Source organism: Alligator mississippiensis, chromosome 13 (genome assembly GCF_030867095.1).
Source record: "Alligator mississippiensis isolate rAllMis1 chromosome 13, rAllMis1, whole genome shotgun sequence".
Lineage (NCBI taxonomy): Eukaryota > Metazoa > Chordata > Crocodylia > Alligatoridae > Alligator > Alligator mississippiensis.
This window is the reverse complement of record NC_081836.1, coordinates 40,322,701-40,333,456: the sequence shown is the minus strand read 5'-3', so window position 1 is coordinate 40,333,456 and position 10,756 is coordinate 40,322,701. Positions and strand designations below refer to the sequence as shown.

Sequence of the window (10,756 nt, the reverse complement as noted above, 5' to 3'; positions counted from 1 at the left end):
CGGCGCTCGGGAGTGGCGCCAGCATACAGGGGCGTGGGGCCGGCAGGGCAACGCAGGCGCGGTGGCCAAGTGGTAAGGCGTCGGTCTCGTAAACCGAAGATCACGGGTTCGAACCCCGTCCGTGCCTCGGCCCCTGCGGGGGGGAACCTTCGCCTGGAAAATTTTTAGGGGAATTTCGAACGAACGGCGGGCAGGAGCTGGGCTGCTCCCTCCTGCCTCGCCCCCAAGGCACCCGAGGCGGAGGGGAAACAACTCCCGGGGACAATGGGGGAGCTGCAGCGAGGCGCGCGAGGGCCTGCAGCATTTCTTCCAGGTCTTGCGAGGCGAAACAGCGGGCTTGCCCGGCTGAGCCCGCAGGGGCCCGGGGCCCTGGCGGGGAGGGTCGCTGCCGCGGGGTGAGCCCGGGACCTGCTCCCCGCCCGCGTGTGTGTGGGGGCGGAGGCAGCGTTACGATGTGGGGGAGCTTATTTTATACATATTGTTTTAGTGTAATAATGTTATCTGTCGCTGCAATGATAAAGGATTAAAATAAAAAATGAATGCCTTTTACCCAGTTTGTATTGTGCAAGCTGTTTCAGGAACTATCTCAGGTTGATACCAGTGGCAGGGCTTCTCTGCCGGGTGGAAGCCAGGAAGGGCTCCTGCCGGGGGATGTGGAGCCCGCTCTGACACCAGTGGCGATGCGATGCGTAGGGGGTGCACAGGGGTACACATGCACGCCCTGGGAGTGCTGGTGCACCCCCTGACCCGCCGCACTCCCCACTGAGGTGATGGGCAGGGGGAGCACCGGTGCCCCTCCTGCAAGCACCAGCCAAGGAGTGGGAGCGCTGGATGTAGCACTGCGGCCACTTCCCAGTCAGAGAGATTGGCCACGGGCCCCACCTCCCAGTCACTGACTGGTCACTGTGGGACTAAGGTGGCACCGGTCGCCCATGCCGGACACACCAGCGCACCAGAGCAGACTCGATAAACAGACTCAGCTGGAGCACAAAAATAGATGCGCTCGGCAGCCTGCTGCGTCACGTGTATCAGTGTCTCCAGGCTGAAAAAATGGTGGCAAGGCACTTCGAAATACATTCAGTGAGCTTTAGTTCACAGTGGCCTACCGCCATTTTTTCAGCGGGGAGACGCTGATATACGTGATGAGTGAGAACTTTTAATTAGCGTGGCTCCCTAATTAAAGCGCCCAGCACCACGTCCCAGAGCACATGTAAAAATGCCCAGAGAGCATGAATTTGGTACAGTAGCCAATGCAGCATTACATGTCCCTAAATCATGCTGATGGACTGGCCTTGGTGGAGGTCATGGAGGTATTTAAAGTCTTTTTTTTTTCTGGAACTACCTTTGCCTGTTCTGTATCTCTGCTGATCTTTGAAAGGCAGAGGGGAAGAGGGTAATTTAAAGACTGCACACAATAATCCCTGATATTTTTTTTACCTTTTACCTTTTTTTCCTGTCTACACATGTGTAAGGTTGGCTAAGGCTTTTCCTAACATATTAAGATTTCCATACCAAATCTGAAGTACTAATCTACAGACATGTTTTATTTTTTGTGGGTTTTCATCTTATCTGATATATCTCTAAACCAGCATTTCTCAACCCGAGTTGTACAGACGCTGGCGGCATCCAGCAATGATCCGCACCCAGCTGCAGATGCCGTCGCCAATCTCAGGGGTTGCACCCATGTGCACTCCCTATGCAGCACCAATGCCACTGTCACTGCCAGACTCAGCCCGGCTGCCCTGGCACCCCAGCCCATCTGCTCCACATCCACTGCTGAGGGCACTGGATGAAGTCTCCATGAAGACTGGCCCGGACCTCCATGGGCAGAGCACACTTGGCTGGGTGGATAGTGTGGTCAAGGATGGGTGGGGAGGGGCATCCAGGAAAGGGACAGGTGAGCAAGGGCTGCGGATTGCAGGGTGGTGACAGCACAGGGCCAGAGCCTGGGGCAGAGATGTGGTCCACTCCCCATATGTCCCTGCAATGGGCAATGGTTTTGCAAGCAGGGATGTGCAGAGAGCTGATCCCAGCCCCACCCGCCTGTCCTGTTCCTGGACCTCACTCCTTTGGGACTGCCTAGGCTGCAAGAATATCACCTAGTCCTAAAGGAGTGACGTGCTCACAGGGGAAGCAGCCACCAGCCTCCTGGCTCCTGACAGGAGCAAAGCAGGTGGACCTGCGCTGAAAGCAGGTGCCTCTGCTGGCTCCAAGGACTCCAACACATGCTGCATTCCAGAAATCCTGTTCAAGGAGGCTGGATGGGGAAGGGCTGCATGTGTGGCTTCCTCCTCCCTCTTCCATACCTGCTGACAGCCCTGGCGGTGAAGCTCTGCTGCATCAGCCCAGCCCCAAATGCGTATCAGCAATGTCCCTGTTCTCCATTGGTGTGTTGAGTTTACAGAAAGCTGAATACACAGGTAAGACACAGGACTAGAAGGCTTATCCTGAGTTAACAAATCCCTCCCCTGTCTTCACAGGCAACCATATCATGTATGAACACTGCGTGCCCCCAGAGGCTGGGGGCAGGGCACGGTGAGCTCCTGCAGGCGGTGGCAGTGCTGGCGGCAGCGGGGGCGTGGTGGCGGCAAGCGGTGAGCTCCTGCAGGTGGCCAATGCTGTTGGCAGTGGGGGGTGGCAAGAGCTGACCAGTGGTCGGCGACCACCCGCAGACACCACCAATGGTGGGGGTGGCAGCCAGCAGTGATCAGGGACCACCCGTAGACTCTGCTGGCGGTGGCAGCGGTGAGGGGTGCTGTAAGCGGCGATTGCCCACAGTCACTGCCGGCAGCATCAGTGGCATTTTTTGCAGGGAGTGCACCACCAATCTCAGGGTGCACCCCCTACGCGTCGTGAATGTTATCATGTAATCTTGTTCATAAGCTTCTAGCTTCACCCTCAGAGTAGTTATGTTTAAGCACCTATAACTCATGTTGGAAGACTGGCCCAGAAGTTTATTATTCTGATAGTTAGAAACTTTCTTTTCAATCTTTGTTTTACAAGGCTGAAAGCTAAAATCTTCTCATGAGACACGATCTCTATTCCCATTATCATCTTAGCTCTTTTCCTTTTCCACTTTGAATTAACCTTTTTAAAAATATGGATGGCCAACATTGAACATAGTATTCTAGAAGAGGGCTCACCAGTGTCTTGTACAATTTTGTGACTATTTCCTTATCTCTACTATAAATCCAACAGCGACAGCAATCCCTCACGGTTGAAGATGATCACTCCCATGGGTCGAGGGTTGTAGATGAGTCTGTTGATGGCTTAGAAGGCCGATCCTAGAGCCACAGATTCTCTGGCAAATGCCACAAGTGGTGGTTAAAGATAGGGTGAAAACACAGCTTTCTCGGTCTTCTTTCCTTTCCTTCCATTTCTGTCATTTTTCTGTTCTCCCCCGCTCCCCTGGTGTCCTTTGTCTTTGGCTGAGTTAGGAGTATAACAGTTGTTTTGGTAAATATACATTAGGCCTGCACACACAATGCCCTGTCCACCACAGCTGATGTTGAATAATCAATGCTTCCATGCTGGTGGTCTTGGCATTGGTGTGGACACTGGCATTTGTGCAACGATCCTCCCACTTTATGCCAAGGATCTTCCAGAGGTAGTGCTGGTGAAGGCTTTCCAAGTTTTTCAGGTGGTGTCTGTAGGTCACCCAAGCTTCACAGCCATAGAGAAGAGCTTTCCAAAATCAAGGCTGATGTAACTTTGCTTTTGGCACAGAGGCAGGAAAGACTGAAAAATTTCCCATCTATCCTGTACTTGATGCCGATGCCATGTGGCAGTCAGGGATAAGCATCTTGATGATCGCAGAAAAGATGGAAAACAGAATTGGTGCAGTCATGCAGCCCTGCTTGATGCCATTTTGAATGGCAAAGGGTTCCATAGCCGAGCCACTGCATAGGATAGAGGCAGTCATCTGGTCATGAAGGAGTTTTACATTTTACATAAGGAGGCTGTTGCATGTCGGCAACTGCACAGGTCTTGGCAGAGGAGAAACTTGTGTCCAGTGGCAAGAAGATCCAAGACAACAGGGGTTACTCTTCCACTGCAACTTTCATCTGCTTTCGCAGCCATCGAGAAGTATGCCTTCTGCATCTGCCCTGCTCCACCATTGAGGTTTTTGTGTCATACTGGACTGCTTTTCATCTGATACCTCAACTTTGACCATACCACCATGGGTGACCCTACCAGGAGTACAAGACTCCTGACGGTGTTGCTTTTAGGGTCACTGGTACAAGCAAGCTCTCCACCCCATCAAGGTGGCTGTCCATGGTGAGGACTATACATACCTCTACTGATACACCCTAGGGCAGGGGTGGGCAAAATGCAGCCCGCAGGCCGGATGTGGCCCGCCAGGCCATTCTATCCGGCCCGCGGGGCCCCTAAAAAATTTAGAAAATTAATATTTATCTGCCCCTGGGTGTCTGTCATGCAGCCCTCAACGGCTTGCCAAAACTCAGTAAGCGGCCCTCCACCCAAAATAATTGCCCGCCTCTGCCCAAGGGGCACACCCAAACAAGCATACATTTGCAGGGGTGTGTGTTTGCTACAGTAAAAATAGCAGCAGCACAAATTGGTGCTGCTGCTTGTTGCCACTGCACAAGCCTCTACACATGGGGTTTGGTACGGGGCAAAATGCCCTACTAAGGCATGCTGGAGGAGCTAAGGGACAACTAGAGGGAGATGCTCTGGCCAGCAGCCAAAGCATCTTCCTGGAGACCGAGTCTCCGTGCTTGCCAGTGCATACTTCTGAAGCATGCACCATGATGCTTTTCTTTTTTCTTTTTTTTTTTTGCTTCAGCTTTTTTTGGTACTGGAATCTCTCAGTATCAAACTTTGGTGCCGCAGTGCAAATTAGCAGTGCAGTGAATGTTTGCACATGTGTAGCATGAGGTTGGTGGTGCCCCAAACCACATATGTGCACTCGTCTGGATGTGCTCTAGGATTGCTTTGCCCTATTCAGTGGCTGTATCACAATGGCTCCTCATAGCCATCCTATGACTAATATACCTATATATTTTTTTTGGTAATTTCCAATTAATAAGCCCAAAAGGTATAGTACAAATTATTATTACTTTCTAAGCATGTCAATTTCCATTTTGTGCTATTTAATTTTAGCTGATTTCTATTATTCAAGTCTGCTATGTCATCCAGTTCTTCCTGTGTGATATACTGAGTCTCGTTTGTATTGACAATGCCTTCCTAGTTTGTGTCATCCGCAGATTTCATTTGTACACTTCTACTTTTTGGATCAACCACATTAATTAAAATATTAAATAAGAGTAATTCTAATATAAATCTTTGAGGACCTTCACAAGTAACTTATCTCTAGCCCAGTGATTCCCCTTTCAGCAAAATCCATTGTTGTCTCCCCTTCAGCCAATTCCTTACCACTTTAAAAATCTTGTATTAATACACATGTTCTCTAGTTTAATTAATCATTTCCCATGTGGTACTGTATCCAGTGCAACTCCTAAATTCAAGTGGATTAGATTTATTGCATTTCATTTGTCAAAATAATTAGTTGTCAGACAAAGACATCGGGATCATCTGGCACAATCTACCTTTAGTAAAACAACGTTGCACTTTTCTATTTTCCATTTCTTTAATTATTCTTCCTGTCAAAGCTTTAGTATGCTATTGAGGTCAGATTATCAGGTCTATAGTTGCGCAGATCACTTGTGGTTTTAGGATCTCTCTTATTATTAGGGAGAGAAAAGATTCTAGGAATTGTACAGGTAAACTTTAACTTCTGAGATACAGATTGGAGAACAAATCAACTAATAATGAAACAGCAGTTATTTCTATACTAAATTGTGCCTTTGGTGCAGTGACCCCTACATACTATTCTGGCAGCTGGAAACTGGAATGTCATAGGAATGTTCAAGCCATATACCCTGCTGACTCCGATGTGCTTTGAGGACACCTCCTGTGCCAGGGGCTCCAGTGGGGGAAATCAGCTATGCACCTGCTAGGGACTCCACCTACATCAGAGCCCTTACAGCAGAGGAATGTCCTGGAGCACTTCCTGGCTTCTTTTGGACTTTTCACCACAGCTAATAACAATGGGGTGGGGAAATAAAGAAATGGGAGAAGTAACATCAGTGGGAGTAATATATACAAAATTCATCACGTGAAAGTCATGACGTTAATACTGTCTCCCTGTTTTAACTTATCCTGCAGCTAACATTATGGCATCTTTTAGTATTAGACTAGGCTTTGAAACTCCATGCACTGCCTAGTCACAATGGTGAAAGAGGAAAGAGCGTTAGCTCATTCCAGCCCTTTATAGCTGTGTTTCTCAACCCATGGGTCATGACCCAAACGTGGGTCTCAAGAATATATGAAAGGGTCACGAACAAACTTTAAAAATGGATTTCCTTTTAAAGGAGAAAAACATGTGAAACCACAGCTTTTCCCTTGCAGGCTGTCAGAGATTCAGCCTGCAAGGGGCTGCTTGGGGCCCCCCATGGCCCACACATCCACCCCCTTGTCCCATACACCCACCCCTCTGCCTCACACACTGTGGGGCTTGAGCCTGGGGGAGGGGAGTTGGGAGTGAGGGGCACTGTTGGGACTGGCCATCGATGTTTACAAATGGGTCCTGGTACAAAAAAGGTGGAGAACCATAGGTTTATAGGACTGAGCTTTATTTCCTAGCTAATTTAATTTTACATGTGACAACCAATATGACCAACAGAGGACAGCAAATACATTTTATAATGATCAAAAGATTCTGAACTTCAGCTTGTCATCCTCATATGGAGGGTATTAATTTGAGTGGCAAAACTATGTTGCAACAAACTGCCATCTCAGAAATACCTTTTGTAATTATCTAAAGCGTTGTTTTAAATTCCAAAAAGATTATTTAGAAAGTGTTCTTTTAATCCACTTCTAAACAGGTATAATTACTAATGAAAATGTATAAATGTTCAACAGTTAGCTCTGTATCTTTATGCCATTGCTTTTTCAGTAAAGAGGTAACAGGTAAATGTTAGAGGACACTTTAAAGGAAACGTCAGAGAGACTTTGTGCATACTACTATGCATCTTTCAATACTTCAGTGATTAATAGCAATATTTTATAAACTACTAAAAACAAAGTGAGAGCATAGAGCCAAACACCAGCATCTTCGTTGTACTTGATGCTGGGGACGTGGCGACAGGAAGGTTTTTAAAAATTGTATTGAAAATGTGAAGAACAAAAGCAAGAATTTCACCTACTCAATAGGGGGTTAATTATGAAAATCCAATTAACCAACAAAAGTTAAACATGTTTAAACCCTTTTGCCAAAAGCTATTCATGATGGTTTCTACAGTAGTCATTGCTTTTTGCTGGATAGTTTTTCTAAATTAGGAATCCATTGCTATCAATAAATAATAGCACTTTCACATCTATAGTTCCTTCTGGGAATCTTAGAACCCTTTACAAACATTAAGTCATGCAACATTTCTACATTTCTATGAGTTAAATAAAGTATTTTTAGTGCTTCATTGGGACTATTCACGAGTTCAGAAATGCTGAAGGACTGGGTTGGAACATCAGATAGATGTAAAGCATATACAAGGTAAACATAAAGATTTATGAGGAAAAAACAGTAATAGTTGATTCTATGTCACAGGAGTGTTGTTCAAATTGCTTTATATAGGGCATTTATGACCTATTTTGTGAGTTGCTAAGCACCTTCAACTTCTGTTAATCTTTGGCAAGTGACAGTGACAGCCTTTCACAGGACTGAGGCCCTAAACAGAGGCTGATCATGCACATTCCTATTCACCTGAGCAATAACAATTGCAGTAACAATTTTGCATACGTTTATCAGCAGTTTAAATGTGACTAAAGTTTGCAAGATGCATTAATGCAACTGAAGTCTGCAAGATGGCATCCACAGATCATGTAGAAAATATTGCGTAAACATTTGCTAAGCTTAGAATACCCCTGTGATGTAAGCAAGCATTATTATTGCCGTGTGTGTGTGTGTGTGTGTGTGTGTGTGTGTGTGTGTGTGTGTGTGTGTGTGTGTGTGTGTGTGTAATTTGTGTATTCCTTGTATTTGCTTTGTGCATGTGTCTGCTGTGAGGACACAGACAGGGAAAAAAAGTAAACACAGGAGGCAGACATCTATAAACATTAGTAGAAAATGAAGAAAGGGGGTTACTGATTAGCTTTCCTCCATATGACACTCCTAGATCTTATCTGAGCAATGTGAGTTAAGTGCTTTGCCATTCTTCTTTTTTTAACTATTATCTGATCAGAGAGGCATGAAAAGCACTTTATTGCTCACTTGATTTTTTTTTCTATGCTAGGAGCCCTCTGCAGGAAGTGAGGCTGAATTTCACAAGTCTTCCCTTTCTGACGTCTCCTGAATTTCTAGGAATGCCCCTTCCCTGTTACTATATTTGGAGGTAGTTTCTAGGAAAAAAAAAGCCTTTTGAGAGGCTCCTGGGCTCAGCCCCCGTCCTGTGCAAGGACCCGCGCCCCCAGGGCTCCCTGCCGAGGAGCCCGGCGGAGTTGCGAAGCCGGGTGCCGGCGATCCCCAACTCCAGGCAGCGCTGCCTCTTTGTAACAATGTTGCAGAAATGAGCATGGAGAGGGGAGAGGTGTCTGTGGCAACAATGCGTGGATCTTCTGTAGTTGTCTCCGGGCTGCTGATTTGACTCCGGCACTTTTCTTTTTCTGTTTCAACGGAAGAGGATTTTTTTGTTTTGTTTTTTTTTTTGTTTTGTTTTTTTGTTTTTGCTTTTAATCTTTATGGATTTTTTTCTCTCTCTCTCTCTCCTTCTCCCCCTGCCCCCCCCCTTGATGTGGCCTCTTGTTTAGCTTGTGGCGTGACCATGATGAAGAAATGTTTCTGGGCGCCTGGCAGTGTGATCTTTTTTCTATAATGAGTCAGGATTTTGCAAAGAGGGCCGGAGGATTGAGGGGTTGTCTCCTTTCAAGCAGAAAAATGACAGGCGGGCTGCACCTTCTCCTTGGGAGCCTAGTCCTCGCTTGCTTTTTTGTGGGGTCTTGGGTTTTTTTGGACACCTGAAAGATGTGACAAGTGGTGAGTTGTATTTTCTTTTAACTCCCCCCCCCCCGGTAATTTTGTGCCTCCCCCCCTCCCCCCCGGGTGCTGATTCCCAGGCTCGGCGAGACGCGTGTCCTCACGCACGTCCCTGTCTGCGCCGGGTGCTCAGCAGGTGCGGGGGGTGCGGGGCCGGGAAGGGGGACGAGGGGCCTCGGCGGAGCCGGGTGCGGGGCTGGGCTGGGCGGGAGTCCGCGGGCTGCTGGGGGGAGGCTTTGCGGGTCCCTCTGCCGCGGCTCCCGCTGCCAACAAAGCCAGGCGAGCGGTGTGCGGGAGGGGGTCGCGGCAGACAGAGCAGGCACCTGGGCTCTCCCGGGACCGCGCGCTAGACAGTGTCTGATGCTGCAGCGGCGGCAGCTCCGCTGCAGTCTCCTGCCCCTGCCCCTGCCCGAGGAGGATGCCTCGCTGCCCGCCCGCATCAGTCCCTTGTCCTTCCTCCATCGCACGCGTTTCGCTGGAAAAAACCACGGCGGCTCCGGCAGCCTCCCCTGCGCACACGCAGCCAGACGCAGGAGATGCCCGGGGATAAATAAAGATGTCGCTCTGCCCCGCGGCTGGGCAGCTCCGGGAGCACAAAAGGCGGTCGGGTCGGGTCGGGTTGGGTCGGGTCGGGTCGTGCGGGGCTCTCGCTCTCGCTCTGCTCCCGCGCGCGGGCGGGAGTGCCATGAGCAACTGTCTGGTCCGGTGACACGGCCGCGTCGCGCCCGCCGTCCCCTCCGCGCACACGCCGCGGCCGGGTCGCCGCCCTGTTTGGTGCGCTGACATGTGCCGGCAGCCAGGTGGACGCGGGCGCCGTGCGCGGACCTCTCGCTCCGGTGCCGGGAGTCCGCCAAGTTCGTGTTGTGGGCGGCCCCGAGGCAGCCGGACCCGACACTGCAAGTGTCTGCGAGTGCCCGGGGGGCAGGAGGCCGGATCCATGGTTGGTCACTCAAGCAAGACAGGCCTGGTGCTGAGCCCCGCAGCCCCCCGCAGCCACAGGTGCTCAGTGCTTCGCAGCAGCACGCCCCCAGTTTGCACTTCGGGAAATGTTGGCTGGAAGGAGCTACCAAGAACTTGCACGGGAAAGGCGAGGAAGGAAAACGCCGAACTTCTGACCTGCAGACATGTGTCGCTGCTCCGATCAGGGGAAAACAGCAACCCAGCCATTTTTTAAGTTACCATAACTAAATACATAAATAAATACAATTCCCAGCTTCCACAGGCCATAGAGTCCATGTGAATCTTTTAATACAAAGTAAACCTAACATTTACTTTATTTTTAGTTTTCAAGTGCAGTTTTTTTTAAAAAAATAATGCTCATACCAAGCTCGTTCAGCTGTCTAAACGTGGACTATGTTTCTGAATAACTCCAGTTATTTATTAGAATTTTTGTAGGAAAAGGAAACGGCAAATTTCAAGTTCCTTTGAATGAGATATCTGTCTTTCTCTCTCATCTCTAAAATATATATTTAGTGTCGAGAGCAGCATTACAGAAATACGTATGACATCCCTTCAAAATATAACTACTGTTGAGTAGAAGTCCTGATTGTTACAGCGAAAATGAAATTTCCACCAAATTTGGACAGAAATGGAGACTGTTACCCAAAATGTTTCAATCTTTGCTTGAAATGAAGTGAAACAGGTAAATGCAAGAAATTTCATTTCTAAATTCAAGAAAAAAATCTTATCAAACAGATACAGTTT

General features: G+C 48.5%; 2 long non-coding RNA genes and 1 other non-coding gene across 5 annotated transcripts in view; 2 read left to right on the top strand and 1 right to left on the bottom strand.

The window, feature by feature from the left end:
- The first annotated feature begins 55 nt into the window (after window positions 1–55).
- TRNAT-CGU (transfer RNA threonine (anticodon CGU)) lies at window positions 56–127 on the top strand. The gene has a single exon. It is a non-coding gene; the product is annotated as a tRNA-Thr (tRNA).
- A 6,512-nt stretch (window positions 128–6,639) lies between these two features.
- On the bottom strand, window positions 6,640–9,452 carry LOC132244590 (uncharacterized). The gene is made up of 2 exons (XR_009456160.1): window positions 9,376–9,452; window positions 6,640–9,033 (listed from the first exon to the last, which is right to left on the bottom strand). It is a non-coding gene; the product is annotated as an uncharacterized LOC132244590 (long non-coding RNA).
- LOC102562688 (uncharacterized) overlaps window positions 9,027–10,756 on the top strand; it is a 33,717-nt gene continuing 31,987 nt past the window's right edge. For all 3 annotated transcript variants that reach the window (XR_002092591.2, XR_002092594.2, XR_002092592.2), the window contains exon 1: window positions 9,027–10,694. This is a non-coding gene — a long non-coding RNA (uncharacterized LOC102562688). The remainder of the gene's footprint in view (window positions 10,695–10,756) is intronic.